The 19,611-nt window shown below is 28.7% G+C and overlaps 1 protein-coding gene across 1 annotated transcript in view; it reads right to left on the bottom strand.

The window, feature by feature from the left end:
* The window catches only part of LOC132929403 (uncharacterized), an 83,644-nt gene that overhangs the window by 14,492 nt on the left and 49,541 nt on the right, over positions 1-19,611 (bottom strand).

The raw sequence follows: 19,611 nt of genomic DNA, 5'->3' as shown, positions 1-19,611 counted from the left end.
ATACCAAAACCGTTTTCGCGTGTGGTTTCTATTAGAGGAATAACCCAATTTATAAAGCCTACTATAATGCGTACGACGTACCCTTTGATACGATCACGATACACACACACACGCTGACATGACCAATTCATATATTTATTCACATTACACAAACACTCTGAAATATTAGTATTAGTATTGTATATCGATCGACCCGTCTTCGGTGCACGCACAGACAGTGTTATGAATGGACGAGCATGGTAGCGGTATATATATACATACAGTAAACCAGTTTTTAATTCGTTACAGTATATTCCATGAGTTAGATAACACGACGTCGATTGCACTCGTGCACTTTTTACGACCTGCTGTGATATAATACGATTTACGTCGTCTTCGGAATCGTAAGCCTATATAATATGTAGAGTACGAAACATTTCATTGAACCGAAAAATGTAATCAGTCTAAAATAAATAGAACTTTTTCAATCGTTTTATTGACGTTAAAAGATTAAAACAAAATTGTAACGATTATAATATATAAGTACATGTGAATTGCAATCATTTTAACATACATTATTTTTATTTTTATTAATTATAAGTAAAATGATAAATACATTGCGATTTACAAAATATATTTTTTTTTATTTCTATGATGTAACGAGAAATTTTATTAAAACCATAATTAATTAACTAAATTACATATTCTATCATTCATCAAAAAATTTGTTTTCTACATTTACGAGCACAAGAAAATAATATAATAACATAAGAAATATATGCATTGTAAACTATCAACTCTAGATTGAAATAATTTGATTAAAAGTATTATATTACAACATACAACTAATGTAATTTCTGGAGTATAAATTGTCACTATAGCTTAAAAAAGAAAGCTTACCGAGTAACAAAAGAGAAAATTATTACTATGAAATGGTTTATATATATTTTTTTTTTTAGTACTGGTCATTGTTCTATTACGATCTGAGGGACATTTTTATACTTTTAAAAACTAGTGATTTAAATTCATTAACAGGTTCCTTGACATATTTACTGGACATATTGACATTTCTTCTTATTATGTAGAATTGCATTACTTCAATTATTTTTTATGTACCTAACAGTTATCATCAATAATAATGTACAAATATTTTGTGCGTGAATATTTCATAAGAACTCGAATAATATTCTACCAGCTATTGGACTATAATATTCATTCGATTAAGTCTTATTGTTTTCAAATACAATATATATTTTATATTTTTACAACATATGGCAATTAAGTAAAATATAATTTAATAACAAATATATTATTACCCATATGTTTATGGTTCATGTTAGCAAACCACCATGGTATAATGCATTTCTATTCCTAACGGTTTCAGCAGGACGTGTTCGACTAAATGCTCATTATTATTATTGTATGTAATATTACGTTTCTAATATCGGTTACAAGATTCTGAATTTTTGAAACAAAATAATACGCACATAGTTTTGTCGCGCCCCACACGAAGGTACATAATAATATTGTATTATTCGGACGTCTTTCGAATTATAGTGTCTATTGTACTGGTAGATGATGAATGTTTGGTACATAATATTTAGTATTTTTTACGTCGGCAATTTTCAAACTATTTCTAATTTAATTTTCCAGAAATCGCCATCATGATGTACGCATATACATGATAGATGTATAGGTACTGTAAAAATTTATGTAATTTAAAAATTACTCGTGGTATTTGGTTAAATTTGAATTTCCAGAACGCCATTCTGCATATAGTAATACAAATTATAATATATTATAATGTACGTTATCATCGTTCATCCGTCGACTTTCTTTGCCCGCGACCGTCGTTTATTCCGTCTATTATACAGCATCAGTTTCGTCCGGCCAATCCCGAATAATCCGATTACCGGAAATGCGGTATACTCTCATATTATATAGATGTAACGAAACAAATAACGTGTATAGTATACCTAACATAAGTAGTTTATCTGAATTCGTATGTGGCACGCATTTTACTACTATAATTATTATACACGTAGGTACCTATATATAAGTATATTATATATATCATACTGCATCAGTCTATATGCATGTTGTACGTTATATATATATATTATATTGTCGTCGACGAACATCGAAAACGGACCAGAAACGTAGACGAAGTCATCTAGCTAATTATCCGTCGATGACGATAATAATAACATACGCACGTGAGTCCACCGCAATTACAGCACGTGGCGCTGCGGCGTCACAGTCGCGCGGCAGGTGATCTGCAGCAGCGCGTTTAAGTCTCCCGGCGGACGCGCACGCGTGTGCGGTAGATTTCGGCGAAAGAGTTCGGACCGGATGGCATAATAGTGCGCGAAACTGGTCTCTCCCCGGGGCGCGCAGTCGTACGGTATAGTAATAATAATAACGCATACCTCCACCCGTGTATGGCGATAATAATATTAATACGCGGCCCGATGGTCGGACAGCGATAAGCCGCGCGAGATACTTTGCGTGCTGCAGCGCACACTGAATATATCGTAACGGATAGGTAATAGGTATATTATATACACATTATATAGGTGTAGGTATATATATATATTACATATTTATATTTAGGTGCATAATATATAATACTGAGGAAATATAATAATAATAATAAAATACTAATAATAATAAAACGATCGTAAATACGAAATCCGACCGCGACTCCACCCGAACTTGTTCCATTATCCACTATAGGTACACTCGGATCGCGTGTGTTATTATAATATCTGATGCAATTAATCCGTGTTTACATTGTGATAAATGATAATATTGCTCGCAATATTATAATAAGAGCAGTTAAAGTCGCGCGTGCTGCCGTGCTCGGAAAGTATAGCCGTTATTACCTGTACATGAATACCTATACTACCGTATAGTATCGTCACTTATCTATATGTGTTTTATTATTATATTATTTTACAATACAGTGTGCACGTAGCGCAGTTGTTAAATAGTAATAATAATAATAATAGTATATTATGCAAAGGAACCTTTTAGTACGAAATTATATGGCTACATAAATTTTACATTTATTTTACGATTATTGAAATCGAATATAGGTGCTGCGTAATTATCACTTTTTAATATGTTTGTATAAATATATTTTTAATAATTTTATTATAACGATTGTTTAATAACCAATGTATAGTATCGACTTTATAAAATATATATACGTAGGCGTATACATTATACACATTACACACCTATAGTTTATATTTGAGTTGTCTGGAGTTGTAGGACACAGGACCCGCCGAGAGATGCGATCGCACTTTAGCGAGTACACGTATGGAATAATCGTTATTTTTTTACATGTTTTTAAAGGGACATACAAAATATTTTCAAATTATACAAAATCGAACGAGAAAAAAGTATTATATACTGAATAACTGGTATCTATTTGAATGATAGTGCTGTGGTAACGCAGCTCAATGCTGTAGCGTTTTCCGAGGAATTATAATTTATATACTTTTCAATTTAATAATGCCAATAAACACAGGGTGATGAAATAATTAATTCAATATATTTATTTAAGTGCTTAACCTCTACTTACTAACCGTGCTACCGTGCATCATAAACATTCCTTAACGAGTGTGGTTACGTGTGCATATTGTGATACTCCATAGTATTCTCTCAAGAAATCATAATCGACCATATTAAACAGTTAACATTGTATTTCATGAGTTTTTTTATTCATGTGAATAACGAGCCCACTTTCGTTTAACTACCATTTGAAACATTTTTTTTTTTAACTTTTATCTTAATTTTAATTAATACCTCACGAATTATTATTAATTTATACTATTATGACACGAAATAATCTATTTTGAATGTAGATTAAACATTTTAATTTTATAATAATTATTTTAGGTATCAGCTAGGATGATATTTACATTTTATCAATCTTGTTTTGTTATTTTATAGTTTATATAAATTATCACGTAGGTACTATAATTTAAAATATTATGATATATGATACTATTGTTTTCTATATATTTTAAATATATTATAATATCGCTGTGACTTTGTGAGTACCTACGACAAAGGCATAAACAATTAGATGACTATATTTTTAAAATATGTGTACATAATCGTATTGTGTAGAAGATATTATATATAATTTCAAGACACATATTATACGTGTTTGATTATTAAACATATTATAACATTGTGTAAAATAATCCAGGATATTTTATTTAAATTTTACCAGTAATATTTTACGAAATCCAAATGTATAATCATCACACATTATCATAATTTGAACATGATTTGAATGTTCAGATTACCAGGATTTTGAATGTTACTCGTAAATTTTAGATGTTAATAACTTGACTTGATTTAGGCCAGATTAATTTTAATCAAAATAATAAAAACAATATTTTTATTAAGTACATAATATATACGAGTACTAGATAGTGATTTAAATTGTATATAAAACATAGCAAAATATATTTATTGTTGAAAACACATTAAGTACTGAATACATTTAAACATTTTGTAATCGTATAAAAATTATTATTACACAATTTCAATACCTCAGCAATAAGACAGTCTATATAAAATGTATATATACCAATCACTCCAAATTAAGTACATAAAATAAAAATAAATTCATACATTTTTAAAATAAAAATACTTGTATATATATTTAATTGTGCAATTAAATTACCGTGCGTCTAGTAGGTAAAAATTAATCCTTTGCATTAAGTAAAACTACTACAACATGTTAACCTTAATTTCTTTAAGAGAAAATTGCCTGTGTGTACGTAAGACTGTATAATTATTAAACAAAATAAATAAAAACTTGATTCTTTTTTTGTAAATTTTACTTTTATTATATTATCAATTATTCGAAATTATTTATTATATTTATTAATATTTATATTTTACGTATTTCAAAATTAATATTATTTACTATTTTTATTTTATTTTATAGATAAAACAAAGTTTTTAAAGTATTTCAAAAAATTAATTGTACGATACTTGAGTTTCATACAAATCAATCATAAATGACCTTAGTATACTTTATTTATGAGAATAATAATTTTAAAATATAGGGCAATTGTGAAAATTAATGTTAATTTCAATAACCGTGGGACTGAACTTGTTTTTTAAATATGTGATATATATCGTGTATTTAAATTATTATCATTAATAAACAACTCATAAATTAAGAAATTATCAATGAATATTATAAATAAAATATTAATTATCAAGGTTATGAAAAATGTTTACTGATCACGTACACAATAAAAATAAAATATTTTAGCAATAGCCGATGAATGATATAAATAATAAATAATAAATAAACATAAAAAACACAGTGGACTTATTATTTATTTTTAAACAATAATAATATTTTATTTTATTATTTTTCAAAAATCGAACAATTTGTACAGAATATGTGTACACGTTTCAAATATTAAAAATGCATAAATATGTTTTTAATTATTTTGTAAATATAAAATGTGGTTGAATTTCGTGGTATGTTACATTACTCTTGACTAAAAATAAATATAATATGTACTTTTACTTTTATATATTATATGACGAAGTGTCATCAGTGGGTGGCTTCTTCACTCAAGATTTTCCTCCTGTAATATTATAGCCTATATTCTTATTGTGCCTTGTGTACAGATTGTATATATATTAATAAAGAAAAAAAAAAAAAAAAAAAAAAATATATTATATATATGGTTCCTATATCGACATGAATCATATTTTCATTGAATACTGCAGTGTACACGCCCGGAAGTTGGGACAAAGAAAATATTATACTTTCGGAATCACTTGCTTTATCACTCAACCAGGACCCTAACTTTATTTCCGGCTCAATCAAATTCATCATCACCTAACCTAACCTTCGCTAATCTACTCAATAAGATATAACCCTACAAATCATTTAGTATTTAAGTAGTCTTATTTTTATTATAATCATTTGTGAATTGTTATACTTCTACATTATCTATAGTTATGTAATTTAATATTGTCAAAATCGCCCTATGGCCATTGCTACTGTAGATTTATTTAAATAAAAAAATATAATAATAATAATAATAAATATTTTTAATTTTTATATAACTGTTATTTCCTTCAAATCAAAAATAACAGAAACGCGAATTAAACATATTTTTATTTTTATTTATTTTTATAAATAGAAATTAGCTCAAAATTTACAAGCGATAAAAATATAAATGATTAGGAAAATATTATAATATAATAATGAGATATAATATTTTAATTTTAATAATAAAATAATAAAATACGTGATATTAAAATAAATACAACAATTTAAGATATTATATTGGTTACATATAACCTTATGATATAATACTTCAAAATTGAATAACGAAGTAACAATTTAAATTAGATGTAAGTAATTTAAATCTAATTTCATACTATTTTATACCTATATAAATCTATAATCGCGGGCTAACATTTCATTATAATATTTCCATTTGGAGGGAGCACACTCATTATGTTTTGCTGGTCGTTTCATATGTCCATTTAACAGAAGCCAGTAAATAACTAGTGTTGTATCTTAAATCATGGTAATAACACGATCTTACGATACATTATGCTAATAATTAAGGAACTGAAATAGTATAACTAATAATAATACATTATGGGTATATATTATATTATTATGTAACACCGTGGTAAAAAGTGATAAAAAAAGGGTTAATTAATAAGTTAGATCAAAAATAAATTTTGGCAACAGTATTTACCATATTTAATTTTTGCTATTTAGATATAAACATTAAACATAATAAATTATATACGTAAATGTATTTTATTATTGAAATATCAGCACTCGGGAATCATGCTATTTCTCGTATTTTGACAAATTATAATAGTTCGACGATTACAATATTGTATACACGAGTAGCAATAGTATAGGTAAACATATTATTATTCGTGGATAATGGTTACACTGGGCATAAAAATAAAAATAATATATATAGAGACAAATGTTATTTGGTATAATCTATGCCGTAGACTTTATGGTATTATTATTTAACGCAACCTTGAGATGAAAAACCTTATATTATACTTATTTATCTATGGCAGACATCTGTATATATATATATATATTTTATAATAACAATTTGAAACGTTTTATGTTTCGAATCATACACTTCACTCGGACTTATAAAAGTTCTCAGAAGTAACTACAAATTCTTCCTCTCCTGCCTTGGAAATCATTGAATTCCACTGATCTTTGTTTTTACTCAAACAATATCTAAAGAGAAAATGTCGTAAATATTTATCATAAAATAAAAATCACGTCTAAAGTGTTATTGTTAAATAATTCTTACATTAAACATTCTTTCAAGTCCGTGTATAAATGACCTACTCACGTAGGTACCAATGATTATTTTATATAGATTTACAGATTATAGTAAATTTAAAATAAATGTTTGAAAATAATAATAATAATAACAATAATGTTTACATTACAATTTATAAATAAATTCTACATATTATATTATTATTATAAATTGAAAAAAATAAAACATATTATCTTTATTTCATAACCCGCACGTAAGAGACGTCTTTAATCAAAACCATTGTCCTTCGAATTCTTTGGACGACTTTCTCCACCCTATCGTAAAACAGATCTCGCACCCTCTGATAGTTTATTACAAATAAACGGATTAGACTTTTTATATACTATTGTGATTTAAACTACAGATTTTATTAATCCAAAACAAAATCCGGTTGGGTTATGCATTTATCATAGATCGTTTGTTTGTACCATATACGTATACGCTATACACTGTACGTTCAGTACTCAGCATTACCGTCCGCGTGTAACGTGATACAGGAAAATTATCATATAATTATATTATGTATATGTGTGACATGCGTGCTGCAGTGCATAGAGTGACAATAATATTATGACTGTTCGCGTAAAGCGCTTGTTATATAGTTATTGTTTTTGTAACGTAATGCAAATCGATGACAAGCAGAATACCGTAGTAAAGCTATTTTCTCGAATGTATATGTATTGCGGTTGTAGGTACAGTAGGTACACTAAAATGTGCTAATAATAAAACCTTCGAGTTGTCAACTATAGTATAATTCGATATTGCTTGCACCTATATAATCAAACAAATGTATAACGTACGAGGCGATAAAATTGCAGGAACGAAAACGAAAGCGAGACGAACGAAAGTAGAAACTTGCAAGAATAGCGTTACAATTATTGGAGCTGGTCGCGACAAGGGGATTCGAGAAGAAAAAGTGTAGGCAAATGCGCAAACCACGGGTATACATTATAATGTAATAATAATATAATACGAACATATACGTCTACTGGAAATGCTTGTATAGGTTATATAGATGTATATATAGTTATATATGCATAAACGTATACGCGCGCGGATATGCGGACAAACATTTTATTATACGATATTGTTACTATTGCTTGTTTCCATTTTCCCGTGATAATATATATCATTTTGATCTCGATCACCGTGAATGGCCCGAGGAATCGACCGCATAACTATGTAGGTACGCCACATCGCGCTAGGCGTTGTACTTCTCGGGTTTACGGTTTATTTATTTATATATATAATAAATATATTATTATTATTTTTTTTTTGAAAATAACGAAGAAAGTGGAATATTGCTATGAACGAGGTGAAAAAAAATTTAAAAAAAATGCAGAGCAATAAATTGTGAAGTCTTGACTTTTGGGTATAATTGAATTTGGAAGTCCGCGTTTAAACGAAAATAAAAACATTATTCTCATATCTATGGTGGGAGGGGGGTAGAATGCCGGAAGCATCTTTCTCTTGCTCGTTATCGCGTCATCGCGTATATTATCATCGCGTCACCGTGTCCATTAAAATGACCTTAGGACAATGTAATCTCAATCATTGATTTTCTACAAAATATCTTCTTTTTATTTTTCAAGTAGATTCGTGTCTGTTTTTATTATGATGTAGTGTACAAAGTTTAAGGGCGTCCGTGACTTGGGCTATAAAAATAAATATTATATGAGTGTATAATACCTGACTATTAGTTTATTTCATTAAAAGTTTCTATACATTAAATTCTCACTTCCATGTCTCAGGTGATCTTAAATAATATATACACGACTTCTTCAGCATGCAGTCTATTAATCACTCAAATTATACGTAAGTAACAACTAATAACACAATAAAGGCCTTGCAAACAAAATACGAGGCAAATTCTGGAGACCGGAATATTCACACGGTATTTTCTAAACAATGTTTTGCACTGAAACAGTCTTTATAATTTTACAAATATCTACTTAAAATAATTTTCATTTAAATATACCTACGAGTTAATGTGTATATAAATATACAATTATTATTATTAAAGAAAAATAAAATAATACTAAAGAATATTATAAGTTTATATACGTAACATATTATGTCTTAAAACTTATAATGTATAAGACATACAATAAATTTCACGTGATGTTTCACCAGATATTCAAGTACTTATGAACAATAGAAACCAGTTGCAATAATATATAACAGATTAAAAAAAAAAAAAATGTTTTATCGTGTATAATGTAATATTATGGTAATTTCATAAAAGTTAAAGTAAATGGTTTCTAATTAATTTTAATCGAACTCTAATAAACTATAAAATAAAAACGTACAATCCTTAAATTTTAAAAAGTAAAAATAATATTAAAATAGGATAGATATAATTGACAACTTTATGACTTGAATAATATGTGTACATATATATATATTATATTTAATAGTAAACAAGTAAAACTACTTAGTAATGTTTATCTCATTATAATTCAATATGTAAAGAATGAAGTTTTGAAATATTTCTGACTATCATTCTTAATTAAATTTATTTAATTTAACTACTAGAAAGTATATTTTATTAGTTAAGTCAATGAATGATGGGTTTGAATGAAAAATAACACGATTTAAAAAAAAAGTGAATATCTTAATCGTTCATAACGGTATATAGTAGGCTACAAAATAATATTAAATATGTGTAATAATACACTTCTATATATAAATAAAATAAAACTATAATATGAATTATGATGTACCAGCTACCAAATAAATTTATTTTATTCATATAAAACTGGTTAAATAAAGGAAATTTAAATATACACATTAATCAAAACTAAAATCCAAACATTATAAACGAGTAAAATCAAATTATTTTATAGAATAAATGTATTATACAAAATACAAACATTATGATTTCATATAACATTCAAACAAGGTATAAAATGGTGTTAAAAAAAAATTTACAATTAATAGAGTTCATTTCATGTGTGACCGACGACCATTAACCATTTATTGGTTGTACGGAAAAGACGATTGTGATGATTCTTACGTCCATGTCAAATGATCGGAACTGGCTATTTTTCGAGATCGAAGATGATAATATTATTAAAAGTAGTGTTTGTGAATATAAGTAATATAACCCTCATGATTAGTTTCTGAAAGAAATATAGCTATAGGTATGACTCAATATTTTGGTTACCCGCCATATGAAAGAAAAAAAAATATTTTGGTAAATGGTTTCCGGTTAGCCGAGTAGATGTGGATCCGATATATCTGCGTAGATCGCCAATATCCGAAGATATTAATAACCGATAAACGTGCTGTAAATCGATGTTTAATTCAAATTCGACTTTTTTATACTAGTCTTTATTTTTTTTCATTTATGTATGCACTTTCTACAATTTAATGATAAGTTAGCGCAGTTTATTTCATTACAATCTTTAATTCGTATTACGAATTGGACGCAAACGAAAAAATAATTTTACCGCAATGAGTATATACTAATCGGTTCCCTAACTCCGCTACATTAACTAATGATACGCGTACATGAGTATAGAACGTGGGTTTGACGTAACATCAGGATATAATCATATATTATTATAAACAGACTAAACGATAACGACAACTCGGTGCAGCATAATCGAATACGTTTTGATAGAGCGTACGTTTTAATTTTAAAATAAACACGAGGAGTGTTGAGTAGGTTTTGCGTCGTGTTGACATAATGTTTTACATCGTCCGCCCACGCAATGACATATATTTTTATTACAATTATAATTATAATACTATGTATGTATAGGTACCTATATGAAGTGTATATTGTCATCGTTTAGGGAGATTTCGTAAACGTTTGTGTCGTCCGTGAGAACTATCCGCTCTGCGGCAAACGGAAGGACACTGCAACAGTGTCGTTAATACAATATTATTATTGTGATTACGGGCGACCTCGGAAAATAATAATAAGAAATCGTTAACTATGTGAGACGACCACTGGACGTGTAACTCGTCATAATGAAATATAATTACTAAATTTTTTCTACAGTGATTTTCTGCTGAGATTATTGTTATGCAGATACTATCACCTTTATATTATTATACTTGTATGCGCGCACCCTTATTCCGAGTGTCTTCAGATCGTCCACAACAACAAGTGTGTCTTACAATATTACGATGTTATTGTGTTACCAGCACTTCGGCGGTAATAATATCATTGCCACCACCTTTGTAGATTTTGTAAAGTTATTATTATTGCATAGCATAATATTATATAATGTTATAAACACAAACTATTAGGAATATAATATGGCTGTAGTGTATGTACAATAATATTATTATGTAGATGTACCCAATAAATATATTATTATAATTTTCAAACAGATTGTATTTTAATGATCTTATATGGTGTTAAAAGTATATCCATCTGTGGCGATTGCGGTCAGTAGCAGGCAACAACAACAACTTACAGCAGCGTCCGTTGACAGCGTTGATGATGATGATAATAACAATAATATAATAATTTAGCCATTAATATACCTAAATCGCATTCCTTTTTTTTGTGTTCGAAAGCGCTCCACCTATCGAATAATATACACATAGTTATGCGTGTTTGCGTATTATTTTGTCTCCAGTACTAAACAGCAGCCGGTTTTTTCCATTTGGCGAGCAAGTCCAGATCGTTTTCTTCTACACAGTACATAATAATATTATCAGGTCGATAAACGTTTTATTATCGCCATTATAGCGAGGCAATAATATTTATATAAATTATGATAATATAAATAAGGTCCGCGTTTGTTTGCCAAATTTATACCCACACGAAACACTGGAAATCCGTAAAAGCTTTCACGGCGATAAAATAACCATCATTAAAACCCGCGATGACAATATCGCGGTTTAACGTGGTCGCGTGGTAGAGGGTCGTTATTCGATTCGTTTTTAGGATGATTTTATACATGAAATAATGAAATATGCTTATAATAAGTAGGTCAATATAATATGAGTTTATGACATGTCATCATTTTGTTCGCATTTCATAAACTCACGCGTAACGTCATAGTATCCGAAGTCTTATATTGAATTATATAATAATGTACGGAGCAATCCGATGGAACATTTCCGCGCGGTCTTATTTATTTAATTTTTTTTTCTGCACTTGAAAAAAAATAATACGTATATATCATATACACAAATATAATTTACCGCTGGCTGTCTACAGCGGAGTTCACATATAGGAGTTGTAATCGTTTATACGACCGCGATCAGATCAAATGTTCAGAAATCAGATTTAAAAAAAACGTATTACAGTCGTGATGATTTATAGTATGAGAACAATATATTATTATTATATAGTAACAGCTCGAGTCCAGCCTCGATGCTCGTTTTAGATTTATGACCGAGCGCAACACAAATAAAATATTAATATATATCGTTATTACTTAGCGAATCCGTAAAAACAAATGTATATAATATTATTGTATTATAATATACAGTCGACAATCGTTCAGCCGGACCGCAGCGGTCGGGTTAATAACGATTTTCTCGACAATACCGAAACGGCGACTGCCAATATGTGCGTAGCCCGCCACGCCGATTTCCGGAGATTCGCTGTAATATACGGACATGCATGCCGTCGCAATGCCGATAAATCACTAATGGGTTTGGCATCACGATTTATACCACGTTAATTAGAGAGCCGTGCGCGCGCCCCGAAGGATACCGCAAACACGCTTCGGGTCGCGGCTTGTTCAAATAAACGAAATCCACTAAATCACCCGCGACGGAGCACACGATCTTTTTTTTTTTTTTTTACACACATTTTTAATTTATCCGCAGCCGCAACATTGCCAGTTGTCTCGTCTATATAATGATAATATAACGTACAAGCTTTCGCGTTCAAACTGCACTGCCAAACAGACGCGGCCATAATGTATAATATGTAATAATATAATAATATTATGTATAGGCGATATATGTAATATAATGCAGCTATACGTACATATTACGTGGCAAGGCGTCAGTTATCATTACACAGACGTCTATGTTTTGTGTGTAAACAAAACAAAAACAAAACATGAAAAACTTAATAGGTACTATCGAAAAGTTGACACGATTTTTAGAGTTGCGGAGATAATATTGTTGATATACGACCGTCACTGCAAAGCGCACGTGATGATGAGTAGTTTCAAATTTGTAATTTATAATGTTTTTTAAAAACCTCATTGCACGTAGTTTGGGAAAGTTGTCGGTATTCGTATGATTAAATCAAGTACCTGTGTTCTCTGTATACGTGTTAATTATTTATACCGACTTAATAATAAAATGTTATAATAATAATAACACGGCAATACAATGTTATTGAACAAAATAACATCGCTAACTGTAATAAGGAGACAGGTCAATTTTAATCAATTTTGATTTTATTATAATTTTACACCAAGCACGCATAAATATGTGTACATCATTGATTGTTTGGTGTTTATAATCCTTAAGAACGTTAAAAAATGTTGTACTGTGTGAATTAGCATATTAGTATAAGTACGGATTACAGTATAAAACAGATAAATTTAATATAAAATACAAAAAGTGGATTCATTAAACCTCATTTTCAGTAAGACAAAATTTAAGTAATATATATATTTATATTTTAGTATTTTACTTTTTATCATTATTTTTTTTAGTTTATTCTATTGTTTAATGGGTATAATGAGTAATAACAGCATACATCTTTAATTTGATATTACAAAGTATAATATTTTTCTGAGACTTTCTATACATAAAATCCAATTTCGAACAGGTATAGTTAATTAATAATTAGTTATATCTATTTAAAGTATGTATACTTATAATTATAAAAACTATATTTCTTAATACTTTTTTCAATTTTTTATCCCATTTAAGAAATTTTCTGTGCCGATTCCAATTCGTTTTTTAAATTGAGAACCTAATTTTTTACTGTAAACTATTAAGCAGATGATTTCTTTGGAAACGCTTATGTTTTTAAATCAAGATTCGGAAGAGTATAATTTCTGAATTAATATTTAGTATTGATGAACTAAGAACAGAAATTAATTTAGATTTGGACTACATGAGAGCTGTACAATATATAAAATATAAAATGCCCGTATTACTAATATTTATATATTTATAGAAGATACTTTATTACACACTGACATTTTTACAAACTGTCAAACTATAAAAATTGTTTAGATTAATATGTATATTTATTGCTATACGGTAGTTTTTAAATTATTTTTAATTTATTGCCGTTGCGTATAGCGCATAGCACTCAGAAGACAAAACCTACTCGTTAAAAATGATGAGTACTTGGAAATACCGTCTTTAAGTACAGATAGGTATGTAAAAAAAAAAAAAATTATTATTATTATTTGAATAAATAATGCACGATCCCATGCGATCGGCGAATCTCCCGTGTGCCTGTATACATATAATATCAGGTGTGAATAGACACGATCGACCGTGTGCAGATTCGTGTTCGAAGTGACTACAATAATCGTATATTTTACTCCCTCCGCGCGCGTCCACTTCCGGGGCCCGCGGGAACCGCCGACCGCGAAAACAATACAACCGTCGTCCGCTGCTTCTGCGGGGAAGATGTTCCTCCCGCGGTCTTCTCGTGACGTCTCCCGCCGGTCTGGACTCTGGACGCGCGAGTTTCCGCCGATCGGACGGGCCGCAGACTCCGCACACGATCGGCATCGGCGGCGGCAGGTTCAAGGTCTGGTCGTGACTTGGCGTGGGCGCGGTATTATACACGATGAATCTGCAAATTAACCGCACGCCGCCGCCACCGCCGGTTCGCCAATATTTCCGTCGGCGACATACGCGTAGTATTACGTGAGAAGCTTATATTCCAATTATGTACATATATTGTATACCGCGCACATCACGCGGATAGGATGTATTTGATTATTTCCATCATCGATATAATACCACATTGTTCGCGGTTCGTTTATAATATTATTATTATACGTATCCGCTATAATACGAATCTATACACAAGTCGTATTATCATAGCTGGTGGTACGACCACACGCTCTTCGTCGACGTCGTCGTCCGGCGTTTCGCATATCATATACAGGACGATTCGCTTTTCAAATGATAACAGTCCTTTTCTACTATATATATATATATATATTTTTAACGGATAATTGTTCTTAAAACTTTTACGCGTCAAAATCGAAATTGCAATGAGTATAGTTTTTGAGTTATTTAATTTAATGCGTTAAGGATAATATAAGTTCATCGTAGTGGGTTTAAAAGATATTGGGGCTATAGTAATATTTGAAATATTAATCTATCAATATTTTATGTTATAAAAATGGTTTAAAAATAATAAATACAAAATCCAATATTATATCGATTTTACATTTTGTAAAACTATTTTTAAGAATTATTATCCTAAAAATAAACATTTTAATAATTGAAAAACTACTTATTTGAATCAAGAATCAGGTGCATCAACATTTTCAAGAAATTTATCCACTAAATAAACAGAAATATTAACATGGTAGTACAAAAAATCTCAAGAATTTGAAAATATTTTCTTTAAAAATTCCAAAAATCAAAATCTTAGTAAATTAAAGAAAAAAGGGAAGCGAGCAGGCTTAATGAATCATCCTGTATATTTTTATGCCCCGTGCTGCAGTTGTTTTCGCATTATTATTAACATTCTGATGGCGGACATTGCGCACGTTTCGGTCACGAACCACGAAATAGCAGCCATCGGGAACCTTATACTGAGTATGCGTATAAGTAATTATTTATTATAATTTATTTTATCCATATATACGTGTATGTAGGTGTGTACATTATATGTATGTGTGTGAATTTCAAGCATCGAATAACAAAACTCTTTAATTAATTCTAAACCATAATGATTTACTAGTGATGATTTTTTTTTCAAATCGATCGCATTTGCGCTAGTTGCATATTTTATTATATACACAATTACCGGGTTAAAAATCGTTTCTGAAGTTAAAGTCTTAAGTAGAATAAACGAAGCCACAAAACATTAACACAACAATATTACTTCAATAGATTTTGTGAAAACGTGAGTGTCAACAATAATCATAAAATGATGATTAGAGACGTTAGTTGTTCGAGCGTGGTAAACCTACAATTCGCAATAGCATTTTGTTCTTATCTACGATGACTTCTTCGAAATGTTGAACGAAAATTCAAATCATAAACTTATTTTTAACGGTAAACGGCATAATATTATATAATAGGTACACAATATCACGCTGTATAAATAATAACACATATTATCATAATGGTAAAATAAAGTAATAAAAGTACATGTTTCCACACAAACATTTCCATAGTAGAACGAAATTTAAAATAATATTCCTTCGTTTTATTACAGTGATTAAAAACTTAAAACATGACCTGTACTTTGAAAACCATCGGCACACGTGCGGTAGTCTACTGTACTTACCTACGACTTTATTGCTTAAATTTAAGTATCTACACGTGGCCAGACGTATAGTAATCAATTAATCAAGTGAGCTGTGTAAATATTACGATTACCTGTTCGTTTCGCTAATGTGTCATCGAGAGACAAAATATTTTTACTACAACGGCTGGCGGTCGTGGCGATTTATTCCTCACGTCAATAATAGTATCAAACTGGTTTATAAAATAAAACAACTTTAGGTTTTTAGGTTAAAAAGCATTCCTTTTGTTAGTAATTGATTACTCGATATTTATACATTTTTCTTGTATTTAAAATTACTAATTATTCTGATAGAAAACGCATGCAGCAGTTGGTGACTGTTAAAAATAACCAGATTGTCAATTATGAGAAAATTATAGCTGTTTCTGGGTATTTTTTTTCTGTTTATTATACTATATAATATAGCGTAATATTTACATTTAATTTTGTAAACATTTTTAAACTTGTTCTTTTGATAATACCTCCTAAAATATTTAAGTAGGTATTTGACAGTAATTCCAATACTCCATCATTCTTAGTCAAATTTACTAGGTATATGTATATAACATCATCATCATAAAATAAATAAAGCAGCAACACGATTATATATATATCCATAGATTTATATGAGTATCATATTACATATTAGTCATATTATACAAATTACCAAAATATTAGAACGTCAAAAAAATAAAATGTGTAAATAAAATAACATCTTATACTCATAATTAAACAAAACGAACGTCAAAATGAAATTTATATTAAGTGATTTTAGTGATATTATATTATTATTTATCCGATAAATGTCAAACAAATACAATCAACGAAATTCTAAAATTAATTAAAATAATATATACGAAAGAAATATGTTAGTCTATAAATGTTAATGGACTGTAAAACTAAATCGCATAATATATTAAATAACCACTGAATAAATATAAAATGAAAACAGCTTATTATAAATAATTCACAATAAAGGTAAAAAATAAAAGTTAGATTATTGAATTATAGATAAAATTAAACAATAAAATGAGTAATAATTTACTTTCAATCTTGAAAAATTTTAAATTTTGTAGAAATTCAAAATTATAAGAAGTTGTACACATATTACCTACCTTCTAATAACAACATTTTATAGCAATGCTTGTATTCGCAAGTTACTGGTAATTAGGATAAGTGTGAATAATTCATTTAAAAATCATACCTGATATTTATCTTTTAAACGAGATTCTTGTACTACTTTTATTTTAAATTATGAATTAATAGACCACCCATTAACTACGCATCTACTATTCAAAACTGATATTTGCGTTTTTTTCCACAAGTGTATTAATTTATTTTTAATTTTCAATAAAATAACAAATAGTATTTATATATTTTGAAAATTTAATAAATATAATATTATATATGAGCAAATATTGTCACAGGTCAATGTTGAATTGTGTTACGTGCGTCGAATTATGGCCAGTGTTCAACTGCATTTTATTGACATCATTCGTTTAACGTGCATCAAAGTGACATGACACCCAACTTCACTACTTCCGTTACTGTAAGCTAAGTGCTTACGCCATAGACATTTTAAAGACTCTTGGAGATTTTTTCCTGATAAAAGTTACCATAGATTTTACTATTCCATTAATTAACACCTCCTAATCATTTAAAAGACGTAAGATTTACGTTTTATATTGTGCTTTATAAGTTGTAATAAACTCCAATTCCTCCAAATATTATATTCAAACGTAGGGTAAGCCTTAAGTACACTTTTTACGTACAGTTTTCGACTCACGGTCCCTCCCTAAAATGTTTCTTTACGATGTAGACGATTTTATATTCCATTATGCTACACGTACTAGGTGTAAAACAAGTTTTTTCTTGTATTTTGATTTTATAATTCATTATAATTATAATTATTATTATTATTATTTTCACAGTATTGTACGTGTGATTTTCAACAAGAGAAAGTATATATAGGTACTATACATAATTTAAATAGAATACAAAATTATAGAAGATTAAAGTATTTTTGATCAAATAAATTAAGCTCGAGTGCAGTAGTAAATTGTTCAATCGACATTATTTTGTACCTACGGTTTAAACATATTACGTACTACTACGCTATTACATTTCTTTGGGCAAATCTAGTTTTAAATTTATAGTATATTATAATTATGCACGTTTAAGTCCCTTCGGCTTTCGTTTATCGGCGTTTTAAAGGAGTGTACTCTACTTGTTAACGAAATATATACTGTGAAATTCGTTCAATGTGGTTCAAATACGACTTTTCCCACATCAATAAATGTTATGAATAAGCATAATTTTGTAATAATGTTCAATCCTGTAAGGTAAAGCAAGTTTTTTGAAATGTGTAAATTATATTTTACTGACAAGATTAGCAGACTATTATAACTGGTTTTTTTTTTTAATTAGACGTTGTAAGATTGTAATAAATATGTAAGACTATAAGAGTAAAGCACTTATTCGATATAGCTTATAATGTTATATTAAAAATAATAGTAATAGACAGTGCTATTATATTACATTATCAACAATATGTTACAGTATAAACCTGCAATAATTTAATAATAATAATTAATGAGAACATTTTAAAATATACTAAAAATTACACTAAACTATATTTTTATATAAATAGATAAGAAGATATCATAAAAAAAAATATATATAAGTATTGTCAGGTAGGTGGATTAGAAATTTTTAGATAAATTAAAATAGTAATTTTTTTTTCCGAAATAAACAATCCATACAAAAAATACAATAAGCTTATATTACACTAAAATGTAATTATAATCATTTAAGTATAATTTTAATAATCATGAAAATGGTTAA

Source organism: Rhopalosiphum padi, chromosome 4, assembly GCF_020882245.1.
Source record: "Rhopalosiphum padi isolate XX-2018 chromosome 4, ASM2088224v1, whole genome shotgun sequence".
In the NCBI taxonomy this organism is placed as follows: domain Eukaryota; kingdom Metazoa; phylum Arthropoda; class Insecta; order Hemiptera; family Aphididae; genus Rhopalosiphum; species Rhopalosiphum padi.
This window is presented reverse-complemented; position numbering and strand designations above follow the sequence as displayed.